This window comes from Cheilinus undulatus, linkage group 18 (genome assembly GCF_018320785.1).
Source record: "Cheilinus undulatus linkage group 18, ASM1832078v1, whole genome shotgun sequence".
NCBI lineage: Eukaryota > Metazoa > Chordata > Actinopteri > Labriformes > Labridae > Cheilinus > Cheilinus undulatus.
In genome coordinates, this window is record NC_054882.1 from 10,870,882 (window position 1) to 10,883,608 (window position 12,727).

The 12,727-nt window shown below is 39.5% G+C and overlaps 1 protein-coding gene across 1 annotated transcript in view; it reads left to right on the top strand.

Annotated features, from left to right (window-relative positions):
• The first annotated feature begins 9,868 nt into the window (after positions 1 to 9,868).
• The window catches only part of frmd6 (FERM domain containing 6), a 37,021-nt gene continuing 34,162 nt past the window's right edge, over positions 9,869 to 12,727 (top strand). Inside the window, exon 1 of the mRNA XM_041812457.1 lies at positions 9,869 to 10,033. The gene's annotated coding sequence lies outside the window, so the exon portion shown is untranslated. The remainder of the gene's footprint in view (positions 10,034 to 12,727) is intronic.

Sequence of the window (12,727 nt, forward strand, 5' to 3'; positions counted from 1 at the left end):
TTTTCTTACTGCTGCTTTGTCAACAGCGGCAACAGGTCTATGAACTAAACCATTTGGATTTGTGAAAATAATCTAATTAAGATTTTTTTCCCCCAATATTATAATTGTGATTTAATATGCAACTATTTTTTAAGTTTCTCATCTCATGTACTTCTCAACAACCAAACTATGAATTAGTCTACACCACAGCAAACACAATATTTCTTTGATTAAACTAAGGCTGAACAATTTTGAAAGAGTATCAAACTGCAATTATTTTGACCCCCTGCAAATCTCATATGAACTGTTGTATTGAAGGGAAAAGTTATTTTGTCTTTTTTGTAAATGATTGTAGAAAAAAATGACATTTGAATGTTTGCATGGTGTGTGTAGAAACATGCAAAAATGTTTTCTACCTTAAACAAAGTATAAATTTAATATTTTGAGCACATTTCAGGTTAAAGGAATTTTGCACCTTAGCAAACTGCAGTGGGACATATTGCAATTTAATCTAAATTTTGATTAATTTCCCAGCCCTATTTTACACCCATGCAATGATCTAGACTAAAGTGAGGAAGCCAGAAATTGAGAATAAATTGAGACAAATTTCTGGGGAACATTTAAACACAACAATAACATGTTAACAAACATATTAGCTCCAATAGGAGGTGAATAATAGCAAGAAGGCTAGCACCAATGCTACTGATACAACATATACATGCTGATAGATCACGTCTTGGGACAGACCATTCACTGGGCTTTTGACCAATGTACAATCATTCCCTCAATATATGAACATGGAATATCCTCTAAAGCAGTGGTTCTCAACTGGTGGGGTGGGACCAAGAGTGGGTCGGGATGCTGTTTCCAATGGGTTGCACACATATGCCAGGATAAAAATGTGGAAAAAGGTCTATGATGAACTGAGGCTTTAAGTACATTCATATTTTTTAGGTTTGTCAGTGATTACAAGTAAATGCTGGTCTTTTTTTAACATTTCAACTTATTTCTTTCCTTTTCTCCTTGAAAATGAAGCTGGTTTTCCCAAGATAATGAGGATGTTCCTCGAGAGATTGCCAAATTTCTATGTTGTCTTGGGAAAATGGTGGAAATTAAACATAAATGCATGCCCTTCCATACCAATCCATGCTTTTAAAACAGTTTGTTTTATCCTTTCTCTTTATTTAGTCATTCTTTTTCATTTAGGGCCCAAACAGCAACATTTTAATGAAATTAATTTGAGTGGTTGAACATTTTTAAAAATTATGGAGTTGATTTCTCATAATGTCCTGATGCTTGAACAGTTGAGAACCACTGCTCTAGAGTCCATGTCCCTTTATGGCCTATCATAGAAGGCAAAAACGAAGATAAAGTGAAATTTTGCTCAGTTTGGAAAAAGACAGCCTGTTTATGAAAAGTACTATTCACAGTAGTGCAATCAAGTCTCTAAGTGTGCCAGATACTTTTGAGCATCCATGTTTTCAGAACACCATGTTGAAACAATGAGTGTGACTTGTGACCTGCAAGAAAACAACGCGACAGGTGTCGTGCAGACAAAACATCATCATACATCATCACATACTCGTAAACTAGGAAGTGCTGTGAAAGGCAGTGGTCTGGATCATATCATAGTAAGTTTTTTTTGATGTGTGTGTTTTTTACTATATTTCTGCAAAAGAAGGAAGGATATGTCAGGAAGGAAACAATACTCTGGGACTCACTGAATGGGTGATATGTTTGTGCTACTCTTCTGGTTTAATATGCAAAAGGAATTATTGCTCTATCTCTTTTGGTTGCAGTTCTACCCACGGTTAAAAACAGAAATGCATTGGGAGCGCCGGTGCATCCCGTAGGTCTTACAGGGCTACAACAAATATAGAGGATTTTAAAAATGCTTCTGTAATCTTACAGCAGTTTCCAGTATAATTAATGATTAAGTCCAAATATTAGCTGAATATTCCCCGGACACTCGAGGAATGCCGGTCTATTGTTTCTGTGTATTCATACATAACATACTTTATCTTCTTCGACAGTGATGCTGCATATACCATTACAGTATAAGCTTACATAAGCACAATGAATGAAGCCAGTGTTGTGTTACCATTGTGTATTCTTTTCACTGTACCATCTGGTGACTCGCACTCCTCCACCCCCCACATTACTCTCCCACTTTCTTTCTTTCTTTATGTTTTCCTCTGTCACTCTCTCTCTCTTTCCGTCACTATGAAGCACAATGAGAAACAAGCTTGTGATGGCGCAGATGTGTTTATGACTTGTTTTAGCCATGAATGTTTGGCTCTTTTGTGTCAGCAATACAGCTGCGATTGTTTCAGCTAAACAATGATTTTTTTAAAAGGCTGTCTGTGAATCACAATGTAGTAAAAATGAGAACAAACAATGCTTAAATCTAGAGGGAAATGTGAGGGAATTGCTGGCGTTTAGTATCAAAGCGGCAACAAAACAGTCTTGAGTGTATAATAATTAGACAATATAACAAGCTGTCAAATCTCTGCTCCATTATTTCTGCTTACAGTACCATAACTGGTGCCACAGAGAAATTAATGGGGAGGATCTGAAGGAGGCTTTGGCACAATAACTTAGATCAGTGCTCTCATCTGCCCGCCTGCCTGTAGAGCTCAGGGAGCTCAGCCTGCTTCTACAGTACTGTTTATCAGCTAACTTTACAGCACACCAGGGCTTCAGAATTATAGCAGCACTTTCCCTTAGAATATTGCGGGATGAGGAAGTTCATTCTTAAAACTTTAAAGAGATCTGTTTTAATATTGCACTCCAAAAGGATAACTATACACTAGAGTGCACCTTGAGGCCTTCAGCTCCTCGTAATGCCTCCTAATTTTTCTTCCGAGCAGATATCACTCCCCTTTTTCCCTGATATTTCCCTCAGGGGTGAGAATATTGAGTCAAGGATTTCATGCAACTGACCCGCCATCTGCCTTTTTGCCTGAGACGTTTAAACTCTTTCAGGAAAAAAGGACATCAAATAAACATATCCAGCTTAATTTTTCAGACATTACTGTTTGATCTGGCGCTACAAGTCTGAGAAGCTTCCTCTACCTTTGACCCGACATTGTTCAGTCACATTGGTATGCATCCTTACATAACGGAGCACCAAATGGCAACGATTAAACAACATCTGCAGCGATGTGATTGAATGCGCGGCTTCTTAGATTTCACGTCCAAGCTCAAACACATGCTTGTTGTCAGATTTAAGCTGAGGCAATTTACAGGCTTTCTTTAGCAGGCAAAGCGGGAAAACTAATAAAAGGGCCGTGAAGTTCAAATATCAAGTGTGCATACTTATTGTGGTATGCAGACAAAATAACACTTCCAGTAAGTCTGGGAAATGGATTACAACACCCTCAGAACCCAATAACTCTAACTGCACTGCACTTGTGTCTGAATATCATGAACTGCAGTAATGCGGATGCCACAGAAAATCTTTAAAAAGTTAACAGGACACCCCTGTCATGTCAGGTCAGATGTAGGAGCACATGCTGGTTCAGCACTCTGCCTGGTCCACCTTGGCCTTGAACTGCTCTGGCCTCCTTATGACCATCATCCAGGCCCAAGCCCTATCTCTCCAGCTGACCCCTCCACAACTCATACAGCTCTGTCCACACACTACAACCTACTTGTGTCTGTTTTCTTATGCTTTTATTTGTATTTTTACGAGCAAAACCCCTTAAACTGCAGGGATAATACTACAAGGCTCTTTTACCTTGACTTCCTGTTGAATAAGGCCCTCCCTACATACTGTACTGTCCCTTTTTTGACCACCAAAACCATCTATGCATGAATCTAATCAAGCAAAGATTTAAATCACCCCTCAATTGATGTCCATTTTCATTTTCAGTGTAACTAATTCCTTTAATTCTCATGTAAAAACAAAATTTTCTTGTCTTCACAGTTTTGGAACTTTCAGTGTGTACTGATTTTGGCGCTCCCTGTGAATAGAGGTGTATTTTATCTGAGCATGTGCAACAGCTTGTCTAAAGTGCACATGAAACAAGTGAGTTTCAGGGACAAAATGATTTAACTGATTCCTGTTGTGGGACTGAGAGACAAAGCACGCTGTTTTTCCCCTGTTGCCCAGTTTTCCTGTTCATACGGACAAGGAACAAGGAAAGAGGGAGATGACAAGGTACCAGGAGCATCAGACAAGAATTTTTTCTTATTTTTTTCTCTTTATATTTCTCTAATCCTGCTTCTTACACCATGGATATAACTGTGGATAAATAAACTCCATACCTGTGTCTGAAATGTGTAATGCTTTGACTTGAGATGCCATCAAGAGCTTGTCAATTCAAACCATCACACTTCTGTTTTTCTGCTTTCAAAATAAAAGCACTACATGCCAGATTTTTTACAAGGGGAACCTGAAATTCACAGAACAGAGACCTAAATTTTAAACAACAAGAATGCTTTTCACAGTCAAATCTATCCCTCATGAAATGTTTTTTTTTCTCCAGAAACTGTTTAAAGAGGTGCAGATGGCCTAGTGGTTTAGTTGTGGGCAGCCCAGGTTCAACTCTGGCTCCTTTCCTGCATGTCTCTCTCATCCCTTTTCCTATCCACTGTCCACCACTATCAATAAAGGCATAAAAGGCCCAAAAAATATACCTTAAAAAAAATCAGAAAATGTTTAAAAAGGCTGTTTGTTCACCACGCACATAGTCTGACACCTACCCCACAGCAGCAAGTTATAGACATAAAAACCACAACATTATAATAATGACTCTTTAATCTGATGGTCTTGGTTGCTTTATAGGTCATATAGATGCTTTAGCATAAGTTTTTGTCTGTTTTATAGCCAGATAAAAATTCCTCACAGAAGCTTTAAGAAGTGGCTGAAAACTGTGTGCTGTTATCTCCTTATTAAAGCACCATGACAGCCTCTCTTTGAAGCCATTAAACCTCAAAGTGGGACTCTTTGCAGCATCTATGGACTTATTAGATTGCCTGTCAAGCTGGACAACATTCAGCACAAAGCAGTTTTGTTAGAGTATGACCCAGCACTTAGCTGTTATAAAGGGATATTTCTATATTATGCCTTACAATGATAAATGAGACAGTCATTTACTCCTAACTTTATGGCAACGTTACTGTTTCTCTTTCAATAACCTTTGAAAACCCCACTGTGCACAAGCTATAACAACAAATACATATATTTCTCTCTTTGGTAAGGCAGAAAAAAGCTATTACCTTAATGGAGACATGGAACACCAAATGAGAGCATGACCTCATTTTAATGTGTTATTTGAATGTGAATGGGACTTTTGAATTCATGCATGCATTTAAGTCCACCCAAAATTAGATCAGAAGTTCTCAAAGTTGGACTGCCATACCCTGATAATGCTGTTTTGGGTGATAAGTTCTGCATGTCTACATTTCAACAGGTCTTAAACTGGACTGGGTGTTCACCATGTAGTACGCTGCAGCCCACTGACAGCCACTCTCACAACTGTTCATCTGAGGTGTTGTATTTCTCAGAGATACACTAGGAAACTTTCAAAATAAAATTGGATTCAACGTCCATTTAGAATTAGGCTAAGGGTTAAGGTAAGGGTTAGGATACCAGAAGTTAAGTTACAAACTTAACCTGCAAAACCTGCTAACAAAATGTTTGACAAAGCTGAGTAAATAGTCTGCTTACAGGAAAAAAAGCTCGTCCTCAATGAAAACATTCCAACGCAGCAAGTGTAGCTTATATAGCTCCATTTGCTGCATAACCTACATAGCAAATGTAGCAAAAGTAGCTAAAATAGCTGAAGCTAAGCCCACAAAGCAGCTACAGCCATAGATAATGTAGCTAAAATAGCACTTAGCTAATGTAGTTAACGTAGCTAAAGTGAAGCTCACAAAGCAGCTATGTAAGCTACGTAGGTACGTTATTTACATAGCTACATAACTTTAGCTATGTTTGCTAAAGCTCACGTTGCTAAAACTAACCTAGCTACACTGGCATATGTAGTAACGTTAATTAAGCAGCTAGAATAGACAAAGCTAAAGCAAGCCACTGTCCATTCAACTACTTCTAAAATGGATCTATGCATAATTTAATCCTGGATTAGAGCCCTGACCTTCTGCTCCATTATATTTATAAAAGGTTTCTTAGTTCGTAATGCTAGCAATGTGGTTATTTCATGAATGTTACTTCCAGACTTTGTTCATGAATATTTTTTTTTTCATCTAAAACTGGAAATACTTTGTACTGGCAAATTCTGGTAGTTCTGTTCTACGATATACAGGGTCTCAAATTAACTGTCTGTGAGAGGGGCTATCAGAAATGAACAGTCTTAGCCAGACCCCTCTAGGCCATGTGCTAGAGCACAATCCATGCATGCATAATGGACAGATGAGGAAACACAGGTTATGTGATGTTGTATGCTCAAAGTGTACAGAGCTAATCATGTTCTCACTATTCAGCATACAACCAGTTTGCAGCTTGCTTTCTTATTTGTGGATTTTTTGGTATATGATGTAGTAGTCAAACAGAAAAACGGTCTTATAGGAGCTCAGAGGGGTCATATCCCTGCCTATTTCAGCAGAGTTCAACACACCTTTGTCCTTTCAAATGGCCTCTTCAAGCCTTAACCACAGCTCAGACTTCGCTGGCATTTAGTTAGGCTTCACCTTCATGTAGAATAATTGAAATAGAAGGCACTGAGGATGTCAGAAGAGCTCTAAAGGGGCTTTGTTTTGAAATAAAAAGCCGAACAATAATAGTTCTCAAGTTGAACTTTGGATGCCTGCATAAATTTTGCATTATTGTTTTAGTTTCAGTCACATGAACAATATCTGAACCCTCAAGGACTTTAACAATACACAAAGGAAAATCTCTCAGGGTGTTTGTGGTATTTGCAAATGTTTACAATAAATAGCTTACAGGTGAATTACTCTAAAACTTTAAATCTGGTTTAACAGTGTGCAAAACAAAAACAGCTTGTGTGAGAACATCATGTTATGTTGCTTCTACCTTGCTTTTGGGGGTTGTAGATGCTGCATGTGTCACATTAAGCTGAAGGAAAAGGCTAATGGCAAGGATTCTCCGTGATGGTAGAAGTCCAGTGGGAGTCGGGAGGAGGGGAGGGTCTGGTACTCATCTTCCCCTGGGGAGACAGAATCACAGAGGGAGTCATTTCAATTAGTCAGATAGCGCAACAACAAAGAGCCCAACCTGTTCCCTGCTGCACTTCCAGCCTGGACAGAGACAGCTAATCAAATCAGGACAGGGATGATGCACTCGAAGGTTGGAGAGGGAGGGAGAGCAGAAAGAATAACGTGGGGAGTACCTTTGACTGCAAACATGACAGTAACCTGATCAATTCAGTGTCTGATCCAAGGATTGGGGATTTGTGGTCGTCAGTTTTTGCTTTTGGTGGATAATGGTCTCTGGGTAGCTTTGTTGTTCACAGGTCCCTTTCTGATGTCACATCAAAGCCGTGTACAATCTGGGCCTAGAGGGGGTTTTAGCCTGGCTTGACCAGGCACACTTCCGCACCCCTTTTCATGTTTGGCACTTCATTTCTTTCTCTTTGACAAGCAGTGGGAGCAGAATCCAGGGGCCCCCAAGCACTGATTACAGGTCACCATGTCAACTATAAGGGGCTCTCCCCACTTTTAAACCTGTGACATCTCGAGGGGGAAAGGGAGGCTTTAGGATCAAACATAAAAGTCCAGTGTACAATGATTTTTTTTCTTAATAAACATGGAAATAAAGTAGGCACAGCTGGAGTCAACTCAGAGCCATACATCTGTCCAACTTATATAATGTTTGTACTACTTCAGTATCATCCTCTTGGATTCCCACGCTCTTTTCCCACTAAGTAGGCTATTTTTTTGGCTATATGAGTTTAATTAGAAGAGAGCCGCACAAAAACATGAGTGGTTTAAAAGAGGTCTGCTTTCTAGCCTGATTATTTGGGGTCATAAATGAGTCAGTGGCTTTGATATTATTCCTGGCTATACTAAAATAAGACCAGAAGAAGGGTTGGAAATAAGATGCAAGTTAGAGCACATGTCAATACATTTGCATGTCAAAGCACTTTTTAAACTCTTGTCCACATAAACAAATAAACTTGTCATTATTATAAGAATTTCATTGTTTTTGTTGGCACCTCTTTTGAACACTGTGGAGGCTTTGAGGTGGACATACATTCGCTGGTTACAAGTTTTTATCTTGAGATAGCAAGACCAGTTTAATCAAGTTAATCTATGACAAATCTTGAGAAAACAACTGAATTTCACCTATTACCTGTGTTAGGGAAAACAGCGTTGTTATCTACATATAAGGAGAAATAAGTTGAAATCTATAAAATGACTAAAATGTGCTTGTTATCATGATTAAAATAAGTAAAATGGATAAATGAATGTCCATTTAGTGATGGGAATTCCAGCTCTTTTAGGTGATCTGGGTCATTTGGCTCAGCTCACTAATAGGGTTTTCCACAATGACTTTTGACCATGCCAATCCAAACCAAGCTGTGCTGATTTACTTTTCCATCACCAGTTTGACTGTGCAAGGCAATGCCAAGCCATACCCAGAATGGTCCTACTCTGAAGAAGGACCTAAGTGCACCCGTCTTGACTCGCTGCAGTGACATCACAGCGGTTCATCATCATTCAGGGACGCCTTGCAGACATGTTCAAGCAGCGACTGCTCCACCAAACTTTGAAATACCTGCAGAATGACCAATAAAAGAAGAAGAAACTTTGAAGTAGAAACCAAATAATGCCTCTTCTTTTTATGGCCGAACAAATCAATGCTACCTGAAGCACAGCTATTTTGCAAAATCAACTCAAAATGTGTCATCAACTCAAAATCTCTCTCTCTCAAACGGGTATCTCTGTTGTGATGGAAAAGCGAAACCCTTGCACCACTGGGCTGCCATGCCAAGTCAAATCAAGTAGAGCCAAGTCACTTGGTGACCAGTTTGGCTTCATTTGACCTGACTGATTTGGCAATGTCATGACATGACTGATGTCTACGCTGGTATTTTACTCCAAATATGCTTAATTTATCAATCAATGGAAAATATAATTTAGTCATTTTTCAAAACATACCATCTCCTGTAAATATGATGTATTCAAGAAGACTCTCAAACGGGATTGGGATCTTTTTGTTTGTGCTTTGTGCCAGCTCGTTCATGAATGGCACATTACTAGTAGATCCTACTTTATCTTACGGACTTTAAATTAAGGCAGTTTATCTGATTGCTTTGACTCTCCCAACAAACTAGTTAATCTGCTGTCATATTGTTAGTCAAAGTCAAAGTCATGTTCAGGTTGCCTTGTGGTCATTTTAGTGCTAACACATCAGTCACTGCAACCTCCTATTACTCCTATTAGAAGACTGTTTACATTGCTATTCTCAGTGCATTCCTCTTCGAAAATAAGGCTTATAAATGACACCCAGCTGCTGGGTGTCAGAGAGAACGTTGATTTAAACTGCCCTACATCACACAACTTATTTTCACCGACAACTCTTTGGGTACATACGGTCGACGCCGTTACTATTTCTCCCCGTCAACTTCCAAATTTAATGCGGCAGAGCTCCAGTACGGCACAGTCGGGAGGAATGGAATGAGAGGCAGCCGTGGGCGATACCAACTTGGAATTCCTTAAGGGGGGCGCACTTCTAGTATCAAGGCAACTCTTGTAATTAATGGCACATACAAGCACACTAAAATGGGCTGAAGTAAATTATTAAGTACTAGAGTAAAGTATAAAATAATGTATTTATTATCTGACCAGTCGTTCATCATTGTAACGACAAAGTCTTAACCTTCATCCCGCTTCCCCCCGTAATGCTTCCACTAACCGCACATGTACTCCTCTCAACTTATTACTGCTCCAGTCAGGACAGAATGTGGCTCTCGTTGAAGGCGGCAGATCGACGACTCATCTCTGAAACTTACTGAAGTCTTTCCCAAACTGTGGATATTTCCTACCTTCTTGTTTGGTTCCAGACATTTAGAAAACCATTCGGATTAACTTTTTTGGAAGCAGGAATAACTTGTTTTCCTATCAAAAGGTGAGTGTTGCTTTCCTAGCAAGATGCTTTGACTGTCTTGATCCGTTTTAATTTCGTCACTCCAGGAATCTTAACGGTTACTAACGTCGGTGACGTCACTCTTATGGTTTGAATAATTTAAATGTTCAAAATTAAGAAGTTTTTTTGCAGTTTTATGTTTGAAATGGCCAAAACAAGTGTTCAAAGCGGGTTAAAAGCAAAAAGGGGACTGTAAAGTTGTGCTGCTTTACTTACGGTGATGCTGCCAGGATATTTTACAGGGACCGTAGCCACGAAACATGAGTAACCGTGTCGAGTTTATTCAGTTAGCTGAGGTATTTCGCTTAATATGAAACAGAAGTTTGTGGCAAATACACAGAGGAAGCTTACTTTGAATGTTTCCTGACTTTCCTCCATCGTGTTGAAACATTACCAAGTACCCCTGCTGGACTTTATTCGCTGCCACAACACTAACCTGGTACCTCATGAAAAAGTTAGCTCATGGTTTAAATTTCGAATTTATTTTCACGTTTAAGAAGCAGCACGTTTTCTAGAAAGGTAGCAGTAGTTCCTCTTCTATTATTGGTGTCGAGTTGCCATGCCATTAAATGCCCAGCACATCCTTAAACAGCACAACAAGGAAGCAAAGATGCCTTCAGTAGCACAGTGTAATGTGTAACCTGTGCTAACCAGTCCTGTTTGGAGCTACAGAACCCCATTTGCTTCCTTCTGAGAGAACTGAAAACTTGTTTTCCCAGTATTCAGGAATGTAAAAAATCCCCCCTCTGTTTAATATTAGACAAGAGGATTACAAGGAAAGGGGGCAATTGGAATCATCCCGTCTTTCCATCAAAGTTTAACTCAGACTGTGGGCAGTGTTTGGGCAACATTATCCTGTTTCCAGGTACTTCACTGCTCAGGGTTGAGAACTCCCAAAAGCATCTAATGACATAATGTTATGCTCAAAGGTACAAGGGCAGAGGAGATGCTTTGTCAACTGAACTTGTGCTTTGCAGTCTGTTTTTTTAATGACCCTGTCACATTTATGTCCTTACCCGAGTAAGAATGAAGTTTTAAATGTATTGTTAGTAACACTTTTGCAATCTGTATACACATAGCAGTTGATTATTGTTGTATCAACTAAATGTGCAAACCCACTCAAGGTCTGCTCTGCAGAAGCAAGTTCAGTCAAGTGAGAGGATCCCTTTCAAGGGTTGCTAACACTTGAAACTCATCCAGTACACATGGTAGGTTAATCAGTGCGTTATCTTGTGTGGCCCGTTCCCAAGCAAATAGCTTGGGACATGCCAAATAGGTCTTTGCCTCAGCTGTGGGAAGGAAAACCAATGTAAAACAAGGCATGTTTTTGAGACTATGACACTTTGAATGGGACAGAGAAATGGTGCAGGTGCTGTCTGGACAGGAAGAGCATTGCTTGAGTAGGAAACAAAAAGGAAATGTGTGAACAAAGCTGGTTGGTGTGTTTGTGTTGGTGACTCATATAGATGAATCTATGCTGGAATGTGCAATGGGATGGTCCACAATTGCACAAGGTAACATCCCCCCATCCCACATTAAGCCTTTTATGAGTAATTGTGTTGCCATCTCATTTTGGAGCATATAACTTCGTTATGCTATTCAGTTTTTGATATGAAATGAATAATTTCTCATCTTAACAAAAGCTGGGTTTGTTTTTTGACTGAATTTTTCAGTGTTATTTCTCAGTTTTAAACTCCAACATCAAAAGCTCATCTGAATCCTTAGCCTCGGGGCTGGCTTTCTCTGGTGCTAAAACTATGCTGTGAATACAAAAACTGTTACACAGAGCACCTGAGCTGAAAAAGAAATTATCTGCAGTGCTATACAGCGGTAACTGAAGATAACCTGTTAAATGCTTTTACATAATCGTCTCCTCATAATGCAAATTCCACCTGGGGAACACTAATATAAACAAAGGGCAAATTTTCACAGCACTTGAGAAGCTTCCCTATCAAATTCACCCTTACATTCATCATTCAGTCTGCCTTTAACCTTATGGATGTAAGATAAGATGTAAAAGAAACCTTATTTTTGAGTGCCAAGACAATGTGACTGAGGATTGAGGGTGGCGCAAAGCTATGAGGGAGGATGAGATTACTGTCATTGTCATGAAGAAGGAGAAACTTTATCTGTTACTGTCCTGTTGCTTGTTTTATCTCCACTGTGTGCTGTCAAATGGTCTTCTTGGTGTAAGTTATACAGGTGCCCAAGGCTTTCCGCTCATATCACTCCACACTATCTGCTACAATGCCTTTAGATGCAAACTCCATATCAGCCAGCTTTGAAATATTTTAGGTAAAGAACAACCCAGGAGAGGGAGGCGTATGTTTTTAATGATTAAACCAAGGTTATTTTCTGGGTCTTGAGCACATGGACATGCCTTTTCTTTTACTGTAGGGATGTTGCATGACTCCTTACATTTATGTCTCAAATGCACAGAAAAAATAGGTCAGTTCTTCCTGCATTTGTCTCCCTTTCTCCCCTTTCCTTGGATTGTGTTTTTCTCCCCCTCTGCTTACTTTGCCTTCCTAGTGCAGCTCGAGTCCTTTCAAGGAAGTGGACCAAAGAGACTTAACCTGCCAGCATCCCCCCCCGAGGACATTATCAGCTTATCTCACACGCTTCTTACAACAGCTCTCAGTGCTTCCTGTAGGATATTTTGTTGATTTTGGAGGG